Genomic DNA, 23,898 nt, shown 5'->3' with positions numbered 1-23,898 from the left:
ATGAATATTTTCAAGGCTCACACTGTGTACAGTATTAAGCCTAAGACAAATAATTGGTCTAAATCAAAACTTGGCTAACATTAGACTGAGATTAATTGTACAAATATTTATTTCATTCCCACTATTTATTTACTCAACAAATATTTACTGAGTACTTACTATACATCAGGAACTCTTCCAGGCCATGAAGATATAGTGATAAACATGCCACAATTCTGACTTCATGGAGCTTATTAACTGCCAAACACTGTTCTAGAGGTAGAGAATATAATGTTGAACATGATAGCAAAGTCCCTATTCTTGTGTAGCTTATATTATGGTTTTATATGGGAGTAGACTGGTAATTAAAAAAGGAAGATAATGTTGGATAATGATTAGTTTTAAGGTAAAAGAAAACAAGGTGATATGATATAGAGTAACTAGGTGACATTGAACTGAAATTTGGATTAGAAGAACCCATCCATGTGAAGTTTGGGGAAAAATCTTTATAGACAGAGGAAGAACTAAGAGTGTTACATGTCAGTGGGACAGAAAGGCTAGTATGGCTGAAGCATAGTGATAAAGAGGTAGTGGTATGACATGAAATGGGGTAGAAACAAATCAAATAGGATCTAGTTGTTTGTGTTAAAATATTTTGATTTTTAAATGATGGTAATAGATAGCTTTTGGAGGTCTTTAGGGAGGGTAATTAAATAATCTAACTTATATTTGAAAAAGATGACCTTCACTGCTCTTGTAGAATGGACCATACTGAGGTAACAATGTAAGTATGCAGACCTGTCAGGGGGCTATTGTGGCAATCTGGGCAAGAGAAATTATTGGATGGGGTATTAGCCATAGATATGGAGAAATGTAGATGGATTTGAGATATTCTTTCAAGGAAAAATTCATAAAAAAGTCTGGCAGATTTGGTTTAAGACTATAGTAAAAGAAGAGAATCAAGGCTTATTCCCTTTTTTGTTTGTTTGTTTGAGTGACCTGATGGATAGTAGTACCATTTCATGAGGTGGGAAAGGCTGGAGGAAGATAAGGTTTTGTGTGTTTGTGACATCAAGATTTCTGCTTGGGTATGTTAAGTTTGAGATGCCTATTGAATATACAAGTGGTGAGATAAATTAAGTAGTTGGATATACAAGTCTGGAGTTCAGGAATATAGTTAAAAGAGTCCCATCCCCGTATAGATGGTTTGTATATGGTTGTGCAGCTGCATAAAATTTTCTAGAGAGAAAGTGTGGATGGGAAAGAGGGGTTTCAAACACTGAGACATACCAACATTTAGAGATTGAACAGAGGAAGAGAAATAAGTAAGGGAAATGAGGAGAGGCCAGTTAGGTAAAAAGAGACCCAGGTGAATATTGTGACAATAAGATAAAAGAAAAAAGTATTTCGAGAATAAGAGAGAGTGATTGCTTCCCAGTGCTTGAATAAGGACAAAGAAGTTTCTACCTATTAGTAATATAGATGCCATTAGTGACCTTGAAAATAATTTCACCGGAATTTTAATTTTTAATTCCAATTGGAGTGGGTTTGAGTTTAGAAACTTAGGTAAAGTAGTGGATACAGTGACTCTAGGTGATAGTTTAAAGATGTTTTTCTGTCGTAAAGAGCAGAGGATTTGGGCAGTAGCAGAAAGGGAGCATGGAGTAATGAGAGGGTTCTTTTTTCCTCATTTGCATGCTGATAGGAATGATCACTAGACCAGAATAAGATAATAATGTAGAAGAGAGTAAGTCCAGGTTTCAGAAGATCCTGAACTAGAAAAAACTTAAAGACTTAAAGATAGACCACAGACATATGAAAAAACCACAGCTAACTTCATACACAATGGTGAAAACCTGAGAGATTTTCCTCCAAGATCAGGAATGAGACAAATGTGTCCACTCTAACAGCTTTTATTTGGCATAGTACTGGAAGACCTAGCCACAGCAATCAGACGAGAGAAAGAAATAAGAGGTATCTATATTGTTTTTTAAAGTAAGCTTCACGCCCAGCATGGAGCTTGAACTCATGACCCTGAGATCAAGACCTGAGCTGAGATCAAGAGTCAGACACTCAACTGACTGAGCCATCCAAGCTCCTCAGAAGTGTCTATATTGTTAAAGAAGAATTTAAACTGTCACTATTTGTAGATGACATTATATTATACATAGAAAATCCTGGACTCCACCAGCATTACTATAAGTAATAAATTAATTCAGTAAAGTTGCAAGATATGAAATAAATACCCATACATCTGTAGTATTACTATACATTAATAACAAAGTAGCAGAAAGTAAAATGAAGAAAACAACTTTATTTACAATTGCCCTCAAAAGAATAAATACCTTGAAATAACAAAAAATGTGAAACACCTGTACTCTGAAATCTATAAAACTTTTGATGAAAGAAATTAAAGTGACACAAAAAAATGGAAAGATATTCCATTTTTATGGATTAGAGGAATTAATATTGTTAAAATGTCCACATTACCCAAAGCAATCTACATATTCAATGAAGTCCTTATTAGCTCACTCTCTGCCGCAATCTTGGTTTTGCATTCCCTGCACAAAATGCCTGGTGAAGTCCCTAAAACCTCTCTACATAGTAGGAGTTTCCACAGCTCCAGGCTGTGAGACAGGGTCTGGAACAGAATCTGACAGTGATGGGGCGCCTGGGTGGCTCAGTCTGTTGGGTGGCCAACTTTGGCTCAAGTCATGATCTCACTGTTTGTGAGTTCAAGCCCTGCGTCGGGCTCTGTGCTGACAGCTCAGAGCCTGGAGCCTGCTTCCAGTTCTGTGTCTCTCTGATCCTGCCCTGCTCACATTCTGTCTCTTTCTCAAAAGTAAATAAGATTTTTTAACAATTAAAAAAAAGAATCTGATAGTGATGAATCATTACCATAGCTAGAGGAACAGGATTCCACACTGGCAAATATGCAATAAGCTCAACTGGCAGCAGCAGCTGAAATCAATGAAGAACCAGTCAGAAAAAGCACAACAGAGCCAGAATGAAAAGAAGGCATGGAAGGCTATGTCCAAACTGAGTCTTCAACAGGTTACGAGTCACTGTCCAGAAACCTAAGAATATTCTCTTTGTCATCACAAAACCAGATGTCTACAAACACCAAGTTTCTGATATCTACATAGTTTTAGGGGAAGCCAAGTAATTGGATTTATGTCAGGAGGCACAACTTATAGCTGCTGAGAAATTCAAAGTTCAAGGTGAAGCGGACTTCAACATTCAGGAAAACACACAGACTCCAACTGTACAAGAGGAAAGTGAAAAGGATGAGGTTTTTAGAACAGGTGTAAAGATTAAGGACATAGAATTTGTCATGTCACAAGCAAATGTGTCAAGAGCAAAGCCCTGAAGAACAACAGTAATGACATTGTAAATGCTATTATGGAATTAACAACATAACCATCTGAAAATGAGGATCATTTGTTGGTGTTTCAAAAGAATAACTGAAGCTTGGTTTGAAATTTGTACTGTTTCTATCATTAATAAAGTTATGGCTTCTTGTTGGATAAAAAAAGAAATCCCTATCAAAATACCAGCATAACCAACAGCTTTTTATTTTTTTTTTTATTTTTTTTTTAATTTTTCAACGTTTATTTATTTTTGGGACAGAGAGAGACAGAGCATGAACGGGGGAGGGGCAGAGAGAGAGGGAGACACAGAATCGGAAACAGGCTCCAGGCTCTGAGCCATCAGCCCAGAGCCCGACGCGGGGCTCGAACTCACGGACCGCGAACCACGAGATCGTGACCTGGCTGAAGTCGGACGCTTAACCGACTGCGCCACCCAGGCGCCCCACCAACAGCTTTTTAAACAAAACTGGAACAAATATTAAAATTTGTTTGGAACCATAAAAGACCTCAAATATCCAGATCAATTTTGAACAACAACAAAAAAACAAATCTAGAGGTATCACAATCCCAGATTTCAAGATATACTACAAATCTGTAGTCATCAAAACAGTATGGTGCTAGCCCAAAAAATAGACATATAGTTCAATGGAACAGAGCAGAAAGCCTAGAAATAAACCCATGATTATATGATTAATTATTAATCTTCCAAAAATAAGGCAAGCATATACAATGGGAAAAAGACGGTCTCTATAACAAATGGTGTTGGAAAACTGGTCAGCTACATGCAAAAGAATGAAACTGGGCCACTTTCTAACACCACACACAAATATAAACTCAAATGGATTAAAGACCTGAAACCATAAAACTCCTAGGAGGAAACATAAGCAGTGATTTCTTTGACATCAGCAGTAGCAAAATTTTTCTAGCTATATCTTCTCTGGCAAGGGAAATGAAGGCAATAATAAACTATTGGGAATATACCAAAATAAAAAGCTTCTGTGCAGCAAAGGAAACCATCAACAAAACAAAAAGGAAACCTATTAAGTGGGTGAAGATTTTTGCAAATGATATATCTAAAGAGAGTTAATATCCAAAATACATAAAGAACTTATACAACTCAGCACCAAAACAAAAAAAAACTGATTAAAAAATGGGCAGAGTACCTGAATAGACACTTTTCTTAAGAAGACATATGGATGGCCAACAGACACATGAAAAGATGCTCAAAATCATTAAACATCAGGGAAATGCAAATCAAAACCACAAGGAGATGTTACCTTACACCTGTTAGAATGGCAAAATAAAATAGAAGAAATAACAAGTGTTGGTGAGGAAGTGGAGAAAAAGGAACCTTCATATAGTATTGGTGGAAATGTCAATTTGTGCAACCAATGTGAACAATATGGAGGTTCCTCAAAAAATTAAAATAGAAATACCATTATGATCCAATAATTCCACTATTGGACATTTTCAAGGAAAATGAAAGTACTAATTCAAAAAGATATATGCAGGGGCGCCTGGGTGGCACAGTCGGTTAAGCGTCCGACTTCAGCCAGGTCACAATCTCGCGGTCCGTGAGTACGAGCCCCGCGTCAGGCTCTGGGCTGATGGCTCAGAGCCTGGAGCCTGTTTCCGATTCTGTGTCTCCCTCTCTCTCTGCCCCTCCCCCGTTCATGCTCTGTCTCTCTCTGTCCCAAAAATAAATAAAAACGTGGAAATTGTTAAAGAAGAGATAAAATAAAAAAAAAAGATATATGCACCCTTATGTTTATTGCAGCATTATTTATAATAGCCAAGATATGAAGCAACGTAAGTGTCCATCAATAGATGAATGGATAAGAAAGATGTGATATATATATATATATATATATGCCATAAAAAAGGTTGAAATCATGCTATTTGACACACATGGATGGTCCTAGAAGGTATTATGCTAAGTGGAGTTAGACTGAGAAAGACAAATGCCATATGATTCTACTCATAAGTGGAATCTAAAAAGAAGAAGCAGGCCTCTGAATATAGAGAACAAACTGATAGTTTCCAGAGGGGATGGCAGTGGAGGGCTGGGAAGAATTGGTGAAGAGAAGTGGGAGATACTGGCTGTCAGATGTGGAATGAATAAGTCACAGGAATAAAAGGCACAGCATACGGGGAAAAAAGAGACCATGGTCAAGCCTGTTAGCACTTTCTTGCATTTAACCTTTGCAAATATTCCTTTTATTCTTCTACTTCCCTTACTTAGACAACTGTAATTTTCATCATAAAGAATAGGGAAGTCCTGATCTGTAAGATGTGCAATGTAATCTGTGTCCCTGACTTGCCTAACCTACTTTTTACTACCTCTAGTTTTACAAACCTGGTTCTTTTGGGGCTAACAGTGTTATCGCTGGACTTGTAGGATGGCATGCTAAATCAGATACAGGCCTCGTGGACATAGATTCATCACATTTGATATCTATAATGTTCTACATTGTGTCTGTGAGTTAAGCTTTATATATTTTGTGACCTAATAAAGAGATAATAATCTAGATGATTATTATAGTTACCATTTATTGGTTGCTTACTATGTTCCAAGCACTTCATGAATTGGGGTGTGTGTGTGAGTGTGTGTGTGTGTGTGTGTATGTATGTACAGGTATATGTGTGTACATGTATATAGTTTTGTTAATTCTTGCCACAATTTTTTTTTACATTTTTAAAATATTTATTTATTTTTGAGAGACAGAGACACAGTGCAGGCAGGGGAGGGAAGAGCGGGGGGAGACACAGAATCTGAAGCAGACTCCAGATTCCGAGCTGTCAGCACAGAGCCCAATGCGGGGCTCGAACCCACAAACCATGAGGTCATGACCTGAGCCAAAGTCAGACGCTCAACCAACTGAGCTACCCAGGAGTCCAATCCTTGCCACAAATTTATTAAATTGGTACAATCATTATTCTCATAATATAAATTAGGAAACTGGGGTATAGGGAGGTTGAGTACCTTACACTGTATCATACAACAAGGAAGCTTATGCCTAGGTTTGTGATTATGAAAGTCATGCACTTAATCACTGATATATATTGCTTGAATTATTCTTTATTTAAAAATATAATTTATTGTCAAATTGGCTAACATACAGTGTGTAAAGTGTGCTCTTGGTTTTTGGGGTAGATTCCTGTGGTTCATTGCTTACATACAACACCCAGTGCTCATCCCAACAAGTGCCCTCCTCAATGCACATCACCCTTTTCACCTCTCCCCCACCCCCATCAATCCTCAGTTTTTCTCTATATTTAAGAGTCTCTTATGGTTTGCCTCCCTCCCTCTCTGTTTGTAACTATTTTTTCCCCTTCCCTTCCCCCATGGTCTTCTGTTAAGTTACTCAATATCCACATATGAATGAAAACATATGACATCTGTCTTTGACTTATTTCACTTAGCATAATACCTTCCAGTTCCATCCACGTTGCTGGAAATGGCATGATTTCATTCTTTCTCATTGCCAAGTAGTATTCCATTGTATATATAAACCACATCTTTATCCATTCATCAGTTGATGGACATTTAGGCTGTTTCCATAATTTGGCTATTGTTGAGAGAGCTGCTATAAACATTGGGGTACAAGTGTCCCTATGCATCAGCACTCCTGTATCCCTTGGGTAAATTCCTAGTAGTGCTATTGCTGGGTCGTAGGGTAGTTCTTTTTTAAAATTTTTTTTAGACAAAATATCTTTTATTCTGAATTAAACAAAATCAAAATTCTAAAGAAGTAGTGCTTATAAGATACCCTGAAATATTTTTAGTTGTGTAAGTTTTCTTTAAACCTGAATTAGCTCAAATGTGTCAGTATAATATCTTTTTTTATCTGTATGGAGACCAAAACAACTACAACCACAGTAACACTTGACAGAATTTTGATGTCTGAGAACCCCTGGACATTGGACAGCATCCAATTAAAATATCAGTGTCGGTTTCATTTATCAAAGAAAATATCTTATCAAGTTCCCAAAACAAATTTGAGGAGTTAAGTTGGGTTTGAAGAGAAAGACCAAGGTAAATCTGGGAACACAGTTTTCATCTGATGAAAGTTGAAATCCACATATACATTCTAATCGAAGACCTGTCCCATGTAGGATTTTTCAAGTTTTTAAAGAGTCTACCAGGCCAAACCCTTTGTTGCCTTTACTGCTTTTGCTTTGCTTTTCCCCTTCCCTTTTTCTCACTATGCCTTCAGCCTTTTCCTTTGTCTCTGGTTCATCCATATGGGGCATTGTCCATGCTGGTCTAGAAGACTCTTTTTTGGTTCTCTTAATATCAGTCTCCATCTTCATGTCATCTTTTTCATCTTGTACCACACATTCAGTTTTCTCTTGACAATGTTTAGGTACCACCACAGTTGCTATCTCTTGAACATCTTTCATTAAAACATCATTATCTATTTTAAGAATACTTTTAAGTCTGCTGAATTCCTGTGGGGCATCCTTTTATCTCTTTTCAGAATGCATCTTCCTTTTCCACTTACTCCATAAAGTTTTAGCCACATGTTACCTGGAAAGCAGGAAAGTCAGAAACTCGCAGATGGCATGCAGACCACGCTGACTGGAAGTCTTCTCTATTTTTAATTTTTTGATGAACCTCCACACTGTTTTCCAGAGTGGCTGCACGAGTTTGCATTCCCACCAGCAGTGCAAGAGGGTTCTCGTTTCTCCACATCCTCACCAGCATCTGTTGTTTCCTATGTTGTTAATTTTAGCCACACTGACCCATGTGAGATGGGATTTTGATTTGTATTTCCCTGATGATGATTGATGTTGAACATCTTTTCATGTGTCTGCTGGTAATCTGGATGTCTTCTTTGGAAAAGTGTCTATTCATGTCTTCTTCCCATTTTTTCACTGGGTTGTTTTTCAGGTGTTGGGTTTGGTAAGTTCTTTATAGATTTTGGATACTAACCCTTTATCCGATATGTCATTTGCAAATATCTTTTCCCATTCCTTCAGTTGCCTTTTCCTTTTGTTGATTGTTTCCTTTGCAGTGCATAAGCTTTTTATCTTCATGAGGTCCCAATAGTTCATTTTTGCTTTTAATTCCCTTGCCCTTGGAGATGTGTCAAGTAAGAAATTGCTGCGGCTGAGGTCGGAGAGGTTGTTGCCTCTTTTCTCCTCTAGGGTTTTGATGGTTTCCTGTCTTACATTCAGGTCCTTCATCCATTTTGAGTTTATTTTTGTGGATAGTGTAAGAAAGTGGACTAGTTTCATTGTTCTTCATGTTGCTGTCCAGTTGTCTCAGCGCCATTAGCTAAAGAGACTGTCTTTTTTTCTTTTGGATACTCTTTCCTGCTTTGTCAAAGATTAGTTGGCCATACATTTGTGGGTCCAATTCTGGGTTCCCTATTTTATCCCATTGGTCTATATGTCTGTTTTTGTGCCAGTACCGTACTGTCTTGATGATTACAGCTTTGTAGTAGAGGCTGAAGTTTGGGATTGTGATGCCTCCCACTTGGGTTTTCTTTTTCAATATTACTTTGGCTATTCGGGGTCTTTTGTGGTTGCATACAAATATTAGGATTTTTTTTCTAGCTTTGAGAAGAATGCCAGTGCAATTTTGATTGTGATTGCATTGAATGTGTAGCTTGCTTTAGGTAGTATTGACAGTTTAATAATATCTATTCTTCCAATCCATGAGCATGGAATGTTTTTCCATTTCTTTGTGTCTTCTTCAATTTCGTTCAACAGCTTTCTATAGTTTTCAGAATACAGATCTTTTACATCTTTGGTTAGATTTATTCCTAGGTATTTCATGGTTCTTGGTGCAATTGTGAATGGGATCAGTTTCTTTATTTCTCTTTCTATTGCTTAATTTATTGGTGTATAGAAATACAAACGATTTCTTTACATTGAGTATGTATCCTGTGACTTTGCTGAATTCATGTATCAGATCCAACAGACTTTTAGTGGAGTCTTTTGGGTTTTCCATGTCGAGTATCATGTCGCTAAAAGTGAAAGTTTGAATTCTCTTGTCAATTTTGATGCCTTTTATTTCATTTTGTTGTCTGATTTCTGAGGCTAGGACTTCCAACACTATGTTGAACAACAGTGGTAAGAGTGGACATCCCTGTCATGTTCCTGATCTCAGGGGGAAAGTTCTTATTTTTTCCCCATTGAGGATGATATTAGCTGTGGGATTTTTTTTTTAATTTTTTTTTCAACGTTTATTTATTTTTGGGACAGAGAGAGACAGAGCATGAACGGGGGAGGGGCAGAGAGAGAGGGAGACACAGAATCGGAAACAGGTTCCAGGCTCTGAGCCATCAGCCCAGAGCCTGACGTGGGGCTCGAACTCACGGACCGCGAGATCGTGACCTGGCTGAAGTCGGACGCTTAACCGACTGCGCCACCCAGGCGCCCCAGCTGTGGGATTTTTATAAATGGCTTTTATGATGTTTAGGTATGTTCCTTCTATCCTGACTTTCTCGAGGGTTTATTAAGAAACTATGCTGTATTTTGTCAATTGCTTTTTCTGCATCTACTGACAGAATCATATGATTCTTATCCTTTCTTTTATTAATGTGATGTATCACATTGATTGATTTGTGAATATCGAACCAACCCTGCAGCCCAGGAGTGAATCCCACTTGATCATGGTGAATAATTCTTTTTATATGATGTTGAATTTGATTTGCTAGTATTTTGTTGAGAATTTTTGCATCCATTTGCATCAGAGATATCGGCCTGTAATTCCCCTTTTTTGTGGGTTCTCTGTCTGGTTTTGGAATCAAGGTAATGCTAGCTTCATTGAATGAGTCCAGAAGTTTTCCTTCCATTTCTATTTTTTGGAACAACCTAAGGAGCATAGGTATTACCTCTGCTTTAAATGTCTGGTAGAATTCCCCTGGGAAGCCATGTGGTCCAGGACTCTTATTTCTTGGGATTTTTTTGATAACTGATTCAATTTCTTCACTAGTTATGGGTCTTTTCAAATGTTCTATTTCTTCCCCTTCGAGTTTTGGTAGTGTGTGGGTGTCCAGGAATTTGTCCATTTCTTCCAGGTTGTACAGTTTGTTGGCAAAAACTTTTCATAGTATTCTCTGATAATTGTATTTCTGAGGGGTTGGTTGTGATACGTCCAATTTCATTCGTGATTTTATCTATTTGGGTCCTCTCTTCTTTTTTTTGACAAGTCTGGCTAAGGGTTTATCAACTTTGTTTATTTTTTCAAAAATTAGCTTTTAGTTTCATTGATCTGTTCTACTGTTTTGTTTGTGTGTTTGTTTTTTTTATGGTAGGAATGCTTACTTTTTTTTTCAATATATGAAATTTATTGTCAAATTGGTTTCCATACAACACCCAGTGCTCATCCCAAAAGGTGCCCTCCTCGATACCCATCACCCACCCTCCCCTCCCTCCCACCCCCCATCAACCCTCAGTTTGTTCTCAGTTTTTAACAGTCTCTTATGCTTTGGCTCTCTCCCACTCTAACCTCTTTTTTTTTCCTTACCCTCCTCCATGGGTTTCTGTTAAGTTTTGATTCTATATTGTTTATTTCTGCTCTTATATTTATTATTTCTGTTCTTCTGCAGGCCTTACGGTTTCTTTGTTGTTCTGCTTCTAATTCCTTTAGGTGTGCTGTTAGATTTTGTATTTGGAATTTTTCTTGTTTCTTGAGATAGGCCTGTATTGCAATGTATTTTCCTCTTAGGGCTGCCTTTTTTTTGCATCCCAAATGGTTTGGACTTTTGTGTTTTCATTTTCATTTGTTTCCATATTTTTGTCTTGTTTTCTTTCCATATATTTTTAAATTTCTTCTTTAATTGCCTGGTTGACCCATTCATTCTTTAGTAGGATTTCTTTAACCTCCATGCATTTGGAAGTTTTCCACACTTTTTCCTGTGGTTGATTTCAAGTTTCACAGCATTGTGATCTGAAAATGTGCATGGTATGATCTCAATTCTTTCATATGTATTGAGGGCTGTTTTGTGACCCAGTGTGTGATATGTCTTGGAGAATGTTCCATGTGCACTTGAGAAGAATGTTTATTCTGCTGCCTTAGGATGAAAAGTTCTCCATATATTTGTCAAGTCCATCTGGTCCAGTGTATCATTCAGGGCCACTCTTTCTTTATTGATTTTCTGTCTAGATGATCTGTCCATTGTTGTAAGTGGAGTATTAAAGTCCCCCACATTCTTACCAATAAGACTGTTTATCTTTGTGTTTAATTGTTTTATGCATTTGTGTGCTTTTAACTGGGTGCATAAACATTTATAATTGTTAGCTCTTCTTGATGGGTGGACCCTGTAGTTATTATATAATGTCCTTCTTCATCTCTTACTACTGCCTTTAGTTTAAAATCTTGTTTGTCTGATATAAGTATGGCTACTCTCACTTTGTTTTGACTTCCAGTAGCATGATAGATGTTTCTCCATCCCCTCACTTTCAATCTGAAGGTGTCCTCAGGTCTAAAGTGGGTCTCCTCTAGACAGCAAATAGATGGGTCTTGCTTTTTTTTATCCATTATAATACCTTATGTCTTTTGATTGGAACATTTATTCTAAGGGGCTAAGTCCAGAGAACTAATGACAATTCGAACCTTTAACTAAATCTGTAAAATACAAATTGAATCAGGCCATATTTGAGGTTTTTGTACCTGCTATTTCCCTATGGGTTGTTTTGATGGGCTCCAGACAAAGTCAATACATATTAAACCTGGTATGCTGGCAAGGCCCAAGGACTTCCAACACTTCTTTTGATTCTCATACGATTTTGGAAGGATCTCCTTATGTTAAAGAACATGGATTATATCGTCATCAGAGTTCTGTAAGAAAATATATGGTCTTTTAGGTTGGCTCTTGAATCTCAGGACTCTGAAAAACTGGCCCCAGCTTAATTTCACCTGTTTTTGACTTTCAATAAATCACTGATATAAACACTTAGCTGGTATTTCTTGGCTCTTTGACGCCTGACTGAAGATACATGTTTTCTGAAGTAAAATTTCACTCCAGACTTATACTACAGAGACTTCTATTTTAGCATCTCTATTGCCACCTCCTGGAGTGAGGAAGCTCTCCCTCAGCTAGATAACTGCTTAAACATAATAGCCACAGGACAAAAGTCTTTTAGCAGCATAGAAGGCTATTTACATAAAGTATGAACCAGTAAGTAGCCCATTCTATTCTAGGTAAATCAGAACCCTCCCCTCCCACCTGAGTAGATAGAAACATTTTTGAACTTTAGTTCCCTTAAAACCCCAGCTATAAAGCTCACACTGAAAGGCTGTTGCCTATGATGCAACTATACCTGAGCTGTGTAGCTGGGTTCGCTTTTTAAGGCTCTGTCATACTGGGAAAGCTGATGAGGCAAGTGATTGGTGGAGAGGAAACAAAGAGCAGTCCAGGTAGTTATGGAGTAAGTCGTACATCATTTCCAAAGTTTAGGTTAATGCTATGGCTCAAGAAGAAAGGTAGATTAAGTAAGGAAATGAGAGTGAGGAAATAGAGGTTATGGGCAAATACTGAACAATGAATATTACTTTTCCCTCCTTGTTAGACTTTAAGGTGACCTCTGGGTAAGTCTGAACAAAAGTGGACCAGTCAGAAAACTGGGCTTCCCTGATGTTTCTGTACTCCTTCTTTGCCCTGGTTGATTCTATTCTCAGTCACCATGGGCTGGATGACCTCCAGTCCCTTGCCCTTTGGCTTAAGAGTCTTTGGGCAGACCAAATAGAATATTCATGCGCAAAGTTGGTGAAATAAATCAAGTAGGAAAAAAATCCATTTTGGTGTGGTCATTTTGTCAGCTTTTATTATTTCAGTTCAGCATGGCTGCATATATAAATCTCCTTTAAGGAACCAGAAAAAAGATACATGAAATAACATTTTAAAGAGGCATAGTCACCTGCTTCTAATAATAATTATTACTTTCAAAGCCTGGAAGTGTTTATTTAAGATGTTCTTATTTTTTGAACGATTGACTGGTTCTCTTATTTATACATATAAGAAAAAAAGCAAGTAGGGAGAGGAAATTGTTGCTGCAGAAACATGAAAGTCACATTTTTGGCACTGTTCCCTGGTTGATGTCATTTTAGGGAATGTGCTAAAGGCCACTATTTTCCAGAGGAAAACTTTTTCTTTCTCCATAGAAGACTGTTTGTGGGCACTTATTGCCCACTCTGAAGTCAGGCCAAAACCAAACTAAGCCCTTTTCTGTCTTGTTTGGCAGTACCAGGTCAAGCCCACCTGAAGTAGGAGTCCAAAAGTTTTGCTGGTCACTGTGCCCCGCCATTCCATGAACCCTCTTATACTTTCTGAATCTTCTCTTTAGGGGTTTCTCAGCTGCCTGACATTTTCATAGATTACTGGGAAGATTGGTTTTCCCTTGTGTGTGAAAGCCCTAAGGGTTCCCAGGGGTATGTGTGTATAAGGGCAATCCCTGAGCTGACTCCTGAGGTACCACAGTACATTGTGGGTAGAGGCTTGGATCCAGCTATTCTCATTCCTTCTTACCTCTTAAGTGGTCCAAAGCAAAATGGGATATTGACCCTACTGCCACCTGATAGTAGTCCTATCCCTGTCCCCAATTCCCTTGCCCAGCCTGTCTTCATGTTCCCATTTGAAGCTGCTTTAGACACCTTTTAAAAACCACCTGTCATGGTTTAGAGGACTTTACTTGGGTCCATCTAACATAAAATAGATCATGAAATGCCCGTAGTTTAGTGTGGGCCACAAAAAGTCAGGTCTGGGTTCTCACTATTTCCCAAACCCTTTCAGCACACAGGCAGACACTTATACTTCAGGATCATTCTCACTTCCACATCTTTATTCTCCCTTAATGAACACTTTGCACAAAACTGCTCTTATCACTGGCTCACTATTGTACCCTCATCTGGTTAAGGCCTCTGCTTAGCTTTTAAACCTTCTAACACTTTACCCCAGCTTTGATCTCCTATTCCCCAACATTCATTCTTTCCCATATTTATAGCGATTTCATTAATTTCATAATTGAAAGGCAAAGTTAGAAAAAATAGTGCTTTATGGAAACATTTATACAAAGCATAGTGGCCCTCGGGGCGCCTGGGTGGCGCAGTCGGTTAAGCGTCCGACTTCAGCCAGGTCACGATCTCGCGGTCCGTGAGTTCGAGCCCCGCGTCGGGCTCTGGGTGGATGGCTCAGAGCCTGGAGCCTGTTTCAGATTCTGTGTCTCCCTCTCTCTCTGCCCCTCCCCCGTTCATGCTCTGTCTCTCTCTGTCCCAAAAATAAATAAACGTTGAAAAAAAAAAAAAAAACCAAACATAGTGGCCCAAAAGAAGCTGCGATTAATTCTGCTTTGGGGAGTCAGAGAAGGCCTTGAAGATGAGATGATGCTTCAGTGTGAGTCTCTAGGGCTCAGAATGAGTCCATAAGGAAAACACGTAAGAAGGAGAAGACATATCCAGGTGTCTTATTATCCTCATAGTCTGCTGTAAGTTTCCTTGGGAACAGCCACATCAGGAACTCAAGCTCAGAGAAAGGAGCTCAGCTCAGAATCATATCACACAGAGTATGAACAGTAGAGAATAGATCCTTAGAGAATGTTTACTTCAAGTCATTTATTTTACTCATGAAGAATCTGAAATCCTAAAAGGTGAAGGAACCTATCCAAGGCCACACAGCTAATTAGTGGCAGAGGTAGAACTAGAGGTAGAAAGACTGCTCCATTCCCATTCCAGGGCTAATTCCATGTTGTTTTGTGTCCTTATCGTGTCCCAGTTGGCCCTTTGATCATTTCCTGTGAGAGCTCCCATCAACCACCCTTCACTCACAGATTGTTCCCTTTCAAGTCTGGGCAGCAATGTTTGTTGCTACCAGTTTCCTATGTGGCAATAGAAAAATTACATTTCTTTTCTGGGCCTTAGTTTCTTGTTTCCCCATCTAAAAATGAGTGAGGGTTAATTAATAGGTTTCTATATCTAAACCTTAATGAGAGGGGCACACATCTAGTAGTTTCTACAGGAGCTTCACTTTTTTGTATATTTGCTAGAGTGGAGTACAGAGATCTGAATGGGGCTGACTGAAAGTAGTAAAAACACGTAGTGGGACTGAGACACTGAAGGATTCCTACAGGCTTGGAAGAAGATATATTACTCCAAGTGTAGTCCTCTTATTTATTAAAAAAATTTTTTTACAATTATTTATTTTTGAGAGAGACAGAGAACAAGTTGGGGAGGGTAAGAGAGAGGAGACACAGAATCCGAAGCAGGCTCCAGGCTCTGAGCTGTCAACACAGAGCCCAATACGGGGCTCAAACTCACAAACTGTGAGATCATGACCTGAGCTGAAGTCAGATGCTTAACTGTCTGAGACACCCAGGTGCCCCCTCTTATTTTTCATATAATATAAATGAAGCCCAAGCTTGGGGTAAGTTCTCATAGATAGAAAGTATCTGGGCCTTGAACCCAGGTCTTCTGATTCAAAGTCCAGTACTTTTTTTTTTTTTCAAAGTCCAGTACTCTCTAACAACCCATCTTACCTCATTGAACTGGTTATGTCCTGTACAGGGCAGTTCTAAAAAGACAAGAGCTCAGGAGTCTGTTACAAATAGAATTCAGTCACACTGTGGGCCAGACTATTTGTAGCTGACCATTATGAAGGGAAAGAGTTCAGAGCTTTGAGAGCAGGGGAGGGTACAGGCCTCCTCAGGCCATATTTGGTAATTTTGGGGATTTTCTTGAGCCTGAATTTCAAGATGTAGGGGGATTCAGGGTCTGGTTATCCTTACTTTTTCCTTTCTAATTGCTTCCTGTTCATACTGTCTCTTCTCTTACCTCCCTATGACTAGTCCACCCTCTTCTAGTCATTAAACAAAGATGATCAGTTTTGGGGTTATCTTACCTCCATTTTCCCACTACCCCTCACAGTAACTATCAATGAAACAAAACATCTCACAAACCACTTTTGAATTTGTATTTACTTTTAATTGCATGTTGCCTGAGATTAAATGTTTTTGTGCTCTCCCAGATTGCTCTGGTGGGAAGAAAGGAGACAGTTAAAGTCCAACTTCCCCTTTGGAAAAGAACCTGGCTTTAACGATATGGGCAGTGTCTTACTCATCACTATACTAACTCCTTTTATTCTTTGGGTTGGTTCATGTGGTCTTTAAGCCATTGGTGCTTATTCTCTGTGGATGGGTGCTTATGCCCTCTTTTTGGAAGATGGAAGAGATTGGTTTGGTTCTGGACATGTTGAGTTTGAGAGGTTTATTCTATGGCTAAACAGAGATGTTGAAGAGGCAACTAGATATCTAAGTCTGGAATTTAAGAAACAGGTTTGGCTAGAGATATAATTTTAGCGTTGTCAGCAAACAGATACCATTTTAAGAAATCTGAAATGATGAAATAAATTAGGGACTAAGTGCAGAGGGAAAAGAGGTTCCATGAAAGTTCTCAGGCCACAGTTTATCAATGAGCTAGGAAGCTGTGGAAACTCATCTCCTTGGAGGAAGAAGCTTTGTTCTTTTTCCCAGATTGGTATTATTGGATTTCTAAGTGTGGTGCAATAGAAAAAGTGAGGCTTTTATACCTTGCTTCATTTTATACTTTGGGTTCATTTTATACCTTGGGTAAGTCATCCGCATCTTCTGGATCTCAGTTTTTTCACCTGTATAATGAGAGGATTGGATGAGATGATGTAATATTCTATAATGGTTTTCCCACCAACAGTGCAAGAGGGTTCCCGTTTCTCCACATCCTCTCCAGCATCTATAGTCTCCTGATTTGTTCATTTTGGCCACTCTGACTGGCGTGAGGTGATACCTGACCTACCCTATGACCCAGCAATAGCACTGCTAGGAATTTATCCAAGGGATACAGGAGTACTGATGCATAGGGGCACTTGTACCCCAATGTTCATAGCAGCACTCTCAACAATAGCCAAATTATGGAAAGAGCCTAAATGTCCATCAACTGATGAATGGATAAAGAAATTGTGGTTTATATACACAATGGAATACTATGTGGCAATGAGAAAAAATGAAATATGGCCCTTTGTAGCAACGTGGATGGAACTGGAGAGTGTAATGCTAAGTGAAATAAGCCATACAGAGAAAGACAGATACCATATGGTTTCACTCTTATGTGGATCCTGAGAAACTTAACAGGAACCCATGGGGGAGGGGAAGGGAAAAAAAAAAAAGAGGTTAGAGTGGGAGAGAGCCAAAGCATAAGAGACTGTTAAAAACTGAGAACAAACTGAGGGTTGATGGGTGGTGGGAGGGAGGGGAGGGTGGGTGATGGGTATTGAGGAGGGCACCTTTTGGGATGAGCACTGGATGTTGTATGGAAACCAATTTGTCAATAAATTTCATAAAAAAAAAAATAAAAGCTGATTCAGCCAAAAAAAATATTCTATAATGGTTTATCACTTCTATTAATGGAATCAGCAAAGTCCTGCTAATGTGGTTGTTATCTGTTGGGGTGACAAACGTGTAAAGGCACGTTGTAAAGTGACAAAACCTATGTAAATGATAATTGCTATGGTTATGGTTATGTTCTCCTTTATTTGTGGGATGTTAATGTATAAACATTATTGCATAAAGGAGTCAAGCACAGGTAGGTTTTTCTTCTGGCTCTGGCTCTAAGTTGTTATGTGAATATGTTATTTTGAATATTAACCTTTCCTTCTCTGGTTCTTTTTTCACATCTATAAAATGAGAGGTTTTGGTTTATGTCAGTGATTTTTAATATTTTTAAAAGCTGAGAATTTAATCTTAAACATGAAATCAGTGTGGCTTCTATGGTTGAAAAAGCAAGTTGAATAGGGGCTATAGGCTCTGGTCACCTCAGAGGCATACTTTGAGCCACTTCAAGGACCCCAGGACACCAAGGAATGTAGTTTGATCCTTGACTAACAGAGCTTTCAAAGCTCTTTCAATCCTGACATTCTGTAGTTTGAGGGTTCCCTTGGTATCATATAAAGTTCAGAGGTCAGCAAAGTTTTTCTATAAAAGACCAGATAGTAAGTATTTTAGGCTTTGTAGTCCACTTCTCCTTCCTTGTCCCTCCTTCTTCTTCCTTCCTTTTCCGTCCTCTTTCCCCTACCTTCCTTCCTTCCTCCTCCTCCTTCTTCAAACCTATTTAAAATGTAAAAAAAAAACATTCTTAGATTGTTGGACACTACAAAAACAGGTCATAGACAAAATTCAACATATGAACCACTGGTTACTGACCCCTGGAAAATCTACAGTGTGACCCCAGCAATGCTCCCCTGCACACATGAACAAGTGCACACTGAGAAGAGTATAGATCATCTTCCATCCCCAATAGGACCTATGTACAGCCTGCAATTTCCAAACTGCTCTTGGCTGGGCCTAGGGAGGGTGGGACAAGGTACAAGCCACAGCTGGAGCCTGAGCCTTAGGCCCATTTGGAACACTGCTTAAAGCAAACCATTTTCCCTCCCCCACAGTCCTCTTGGCTGAGCTGGGCCATTACGTGTACACACAGCATCAAAGAAGGCACAGCTAGTAACAGGGGACAAATGTGTCTCTGTACCAAAAAGTGTGGCTATTTGTTGCAAACACAGTTGGGAGGGGTGGAGGCAAAGTGGATCATCCAACATCAGAGTCCAGGCAGAGAAGAGGAGAGGCCTAATTGGGATAAGATCTGTCTCTGCAGAGCAATAACACTGCCACCTGGTTATGAGCATCTTAGCTTTGCAGAACCCAAAGGTTTTTTCCAGACAGCATTTAATTCATCTTCACTGCACCCTTAGGAAGGAGAATAGAAGGGGAGGAGGTTTAACTGTTGTGCTAAAGAAAGAGCTATGACTTAGGAATCAGGAGCCACAGCTTGGTCCCTGACTTGTGAGGTAAACTTGGACAAGTCTCTTCTCTCATTTGTAAAGTGGTAGCATTGGATCAGATCAGTGGTTATCCTGAGACCAAAACAAGAATATCATCTGGGAATTTTAAAAAAAATTCAATTTTTAAAGCTTCATCTCAGACCTGGTGAATCAAACACTCTGGAATTGGGGCCAAGAATGTTTTAAAAAGTCTTCCAGGCAAGGAGAACCATTAGACTAGAATAAACTAAAACCTTTCCACCTTTGATGTCCTGATTGTATGAGATAATGGATGTAAAAATACATTCTAAACTGTGCTTTACACATTTCAGGGATGATGATAGTGAAATGACAATAATGATGATAACAATGATACTCCTGTTGATATTAAACCATACTTTGGCAGTCAGGTTGGTTCCCTAAGCCAAGAACTGTTTACCCCACCCGCATGGAATTTCTCCCAAGTCTTGTAAGACAGAGATATGCCCGCAGGAGCTTATATCTATGTGAGTAGGTAAATTAGGTAAGACAAGCTGTTCCAGACGGTTGGTTGACAGAGAAAAAATCACAGGACAACTATTTTGAAGATCCAGAGAATAGGCACAGCCAGTATTAAAGATTGGTGTGTGTGTGTGTGTGTGTGTGTGTGAGAGAGAGAGAGAGAGAGAGAAAGAGAGAGAGAGAGAGAGAGAGAGAGAAGGAGAGAGAGAGAGAGAGAGAGCACTCAGGTGTGGGCTGGGGGGTTGTGGCATTGGAAAGAACTCTTAGTAGTAGTAAGGTCTTGAGGGATGGAGAGAATTTAAACACTTTCCAGGAAGATAGGAGAACATTATAATGTATGAATGTGAAGCAGAGGCACAAAAGAAAAAAAGTTGTATGACTTCAGCTTGTTATAACATTAAGACTAGAAAGATCCTTATATATATCCAGAGTTGTGGGTGATCTCCTGGGTGTTGGCTGTAACACCAGTCATATCCTTCCCATTCTGAGAATATATTAGAAAAAAATGAATATGGAGGACGTAAACTTTGTTCTAGAATATAAAAATTAAGTCATTCACAAACATTTATACTTTAGTGACAAATGTATTTTAACACGCTTTAAAGTGCTCTTAATATCCCATGCATTATGGTTGAATAAATGATTTCTACAAGTCACACAGAAAATTAATGGGACTGGAACCCAGTTCTCCTGACTTCTAGTCTGGTGCCTTTCCTTTGTAATCTGTATTTGCTCAGAAGTTTCTGGAATGGAGAAGTTTGACCAAAATAAAGTTTAAAAGGCACGTGTTAGAGGTACAGCTGGAAGGAGGCTAGGGTGCAACTGTAGAGAACTTGAAATGCCAGCCTGAAATTTTTGAATTTCTCCTGTAGGTAATGGGACATGGTTAAAGGTTCTGGAGCTATGGTATGGCATCACCTGCGATTTAGGAATGTTACTCAAATGGTTTAGTGCAGCAGTACCTTGTGGATTGGACTGGGAGAGTATTTGGTGGGAGCAAAACAACTAAGGAGTAGCTCCAAATGTAGGCTAGAAATGCCATAGACTTGCCCCCCCTTCCATGCCATGAATGCATTTGTATTTTTAACAGAAGAAACAATATAAGTGCAAAAACATGGGTTTTCTCATGGGATTTCAGCCACTAGTTATAGGGATATTTGGGAACTGGAGTCTTCCTGACCCTGGAAGATCATACTGGAGATCTCTTCCCTGGACTGCACTCTAGACTAGCCCTTGCTAAAGCTCAGTGCTGCTCTCTGGTTTCATTCTGCACCCAGATTATTATGTATTATGAGGCAGGGGCCCAGAGTTTAGGAGATATTATACTGTTCCTTTCATTCTTTTCACAAAGCCCAAGGCTCAAAGAAGTCACTTATCCATGTTACCATGCCAGTTGCATCACCCAATTCCTTCCAGAGACCCTAGCTACAAGCTTCATAATTTACAGCTTCTGAAGTTCATTCCTACCCATTATCTCATTTCATTCTCATTAGATCCTTATGAGACAGGCAGGCTTATTACAGTTTAATGAGATGAAAGTGAAGACCAGAGTAGGGAAAGTAACTTGTTATTCAGCCAGTGAGTGGTACAGCTTACTTATTCTGCCTTCTAGGCAATATTCCATGATTTCATTTGCATTGTTGGGGTTGTGGTGATCATTTTTATGAGTGTGCTAAGAGCTCTGTCAGATCTCAAACAAGGCTGGGGCAGAGAAGGAAACAGAAGATCAGGAAACCAAATTTCTCTTCATTTCTAGCTCAAGGTCCCTCCCTCAATAACATACTGCCTCCCTTGAATGTACTGACAGACCTCAGTGGGAAAAATCCTTGGATCTGCCTGATCATAACCTTGTACTCTCTGCCTGTCTGATGCCAGTGATACTCTGCATAAGAATATGTCACCTTTGCCTGCAGCCTGTCATGTTTCTTTTTTGCCATTCTCTGTCTTCATCCTGGCAGCTGGAACAAAGATGCAACCTAGGAACTCCCCTTACATGTGCTATCCCAAATGGAGAGGATCACAACTCCAGATCTTCCTTGGACAGTACCAAAAGCCAATCATTGAGAGACCAGGTCACCACTACACATAGTCAGCCTTTAAAATATAGATGGCACAGAGTCTTTAGCTGAAGCTGCTTTGGCCAGACGTTTCCAGGACTCTGACTAGGTTTTCAGTGTGAGCCAAAGGCAACACCAACCAAAGAAGCATTAGCCTGGCTTTCAGAGTTCATACAATGTCATGCTGTCTAGATTTTCATCATGAATGTTCCTGAGACTCAAACGCAAAGGGAATTGGGTTGATTTCAACTGGAAAATATTCCTGCCATCTCAATGTTCTCTGGAATAACCTGCTTGCAGCTGTCATGGGGCGGCCTCCTCCCTGTAATGCGTGGCTTTTCCAAGGCTCAAGCTCCAGGGATCTGGAGAGGGAGAGAAGGAGGAGACCAGGATTATGTACCCCCCCTCCCCAAGCCTGGCTAGTGCTTGCATTTTTCAGGCCTGAAATTGGGTCTCTGGGGTTGGAGCTGGGGGTGAGGAAGAGGGGTTCATGGAATAAGCTCCTGCTGGGTGGATCCCTGCTTGCAGCTGGTTGCATTTCTTTGACTTCCAACAGGAAGAATTCATCTCCTGATGAAGAAGCATATTTCCCTGGATAGAGAATCTAGTTGGCTGGGAGGTAGGAGACCTGGGTTTATGTCCTGGCTTTGTCATCAACTTGTATTGTGGCTTTAAGCAAGTCAGTATCATCTCTATGCCTCAGCTTCTTCCATTTAAAGTGGAGCTACTACTACCTGCTGCTTACATATATGGAGTAAAAACAAGGTGTGGGGGACATTGATGAATGTGCTAGGGGAAATGAAAGGATGCTAGGACTTTATTCTTATTTCTTAAGACCTAGGGAACTAAACTAATTGCTCTTATTTCCTTTCTCCTTGTCCTATGATGTTGGTAAAATGGCAGAGTATGGGAAAGTCTCCAAGGATTTAGGTAGTCATAGGGCAAAGGAAAGAATGGTGGTATAAGCAGTAGCATACAATACCCAGTGCTCATCACAATGGGTGCCCTCCTCATTACCCATCACCCACCCTCCTCTCCCTCCCACCCCTCATCAACCCTCAGTTTGTTCTCAGTTTTTAAGAGCCTCTTATGTTTTGGATCCCTCCCTCTCTAACCTTTTTTTTTCTTCCCCTCCCCCATGGTCTTATGTTAAGTTTCTCAGGATCCACATAAGATGATTTTCTTCTTTACTTCATTTTTGACCAGTCCATTTCTCTTCATTTTCATTGTCACTATAGCCCAAGCCCTTCAGTCAATTTTCCAGATAGCAGTCAGTGTGGTATTTTGAATGTGTTAAGCTGATCATGATACTTTCTTGTATAAAACCTATGTAATTCCTCTTTACGGTAAAGAACAAGCTCTTGAAGCCTAAATGTCCATCAACTGATGAATGGATAAAGAAATTGTGGTTTATATACACAATGGAGTACTACATGGCAATGAGAAAGAACGAAATATGGCCCTTTGTAGCAACGTGGATGGAACTGGAGAGTGTGATGCTAAGTGAAATAAGCCATACAGAGAAAGACAGATACAATATGTTTTCACTCTTATGTGGATCCTGAGAAACTTAACAGAAACCCATGGAGGAGGGGAAGAAAAAAAAAGCGGTTAGAGTGGGAGAGACCCAAAGCCTAAGAGACTCTTAAAAACTGAGAACAAACTGAGGGTTGATCAGGGGTGGGAGGGAGGGAAGGGTGGGTGATGGGTATTGAGGAGGGCACCTTTTGGGATGAGCACTGGGTGTTGTATGGAAACCAATTTGACAATAAATTTCATATATTGAAAAAAAAAAAAGAACAAGCTCTTGAATCTGGCCTACATAGTGCCATATGGTCTGTATGGCTTAGCTGTCCATTAACTCTATTGATTCCCATTCCTTTCTTGCATTCTATTCTTCAATAACTTTGAAATTTTTCAAGACTTTGAAGATTCTGCCTCTAGTCTGTACACATGCTATTTCTTCTGCCTGCCTTACTCAATTACCCCACTCCTCTTCACTTGGTAACCCCCTGCTTATTCTTCAAGCCCTAAGTTCTGATATTGCCTTCTCTAAGAACCTTCCCATCACCTCTCTCCATATTCAGCAATGGGTTAATTGCCTCTTCTCTGAACTCCTATTGCACCCCAGACTGCTTGTTAATATAGCTGTTATTATGCTATATTATACTCATCTGTTTACTTGTCTGTCTCTTTTGG

General features: G+C 39.4%; 1 pseudogene; it reads left to right on the top strand.

The window, feature by feature from the left end:
• Positions 1-3,514, top strand: part of LOC115506801 — a 93,012-nt pseudogene extending 89,498 nt beyond the window's left edge.
• The last annotated feature ends 20,384 nt before the right edge of the window (positions 3,515-23,898 follow it).

This window comes from Lynx canadensis, chromosome X (genome assembly GCF_007474595.2).
Source record: "Lynx canadensis isolate LIC74 chromosome X, mLynCan4.pri.v2, whole genome shotgun sequence".
Classification (NCBI taxonomy): Eukaryota; Metazoa; Chordata; class Mammalia; order Carnivora; family Felidae; genus Lynx; species Lynx canadensis.
The sequence above is the reverse complement of the archived record's forward strand: the minus strand, read 5'-3'. Positions and strand labels throughout refer to the sequence as shown.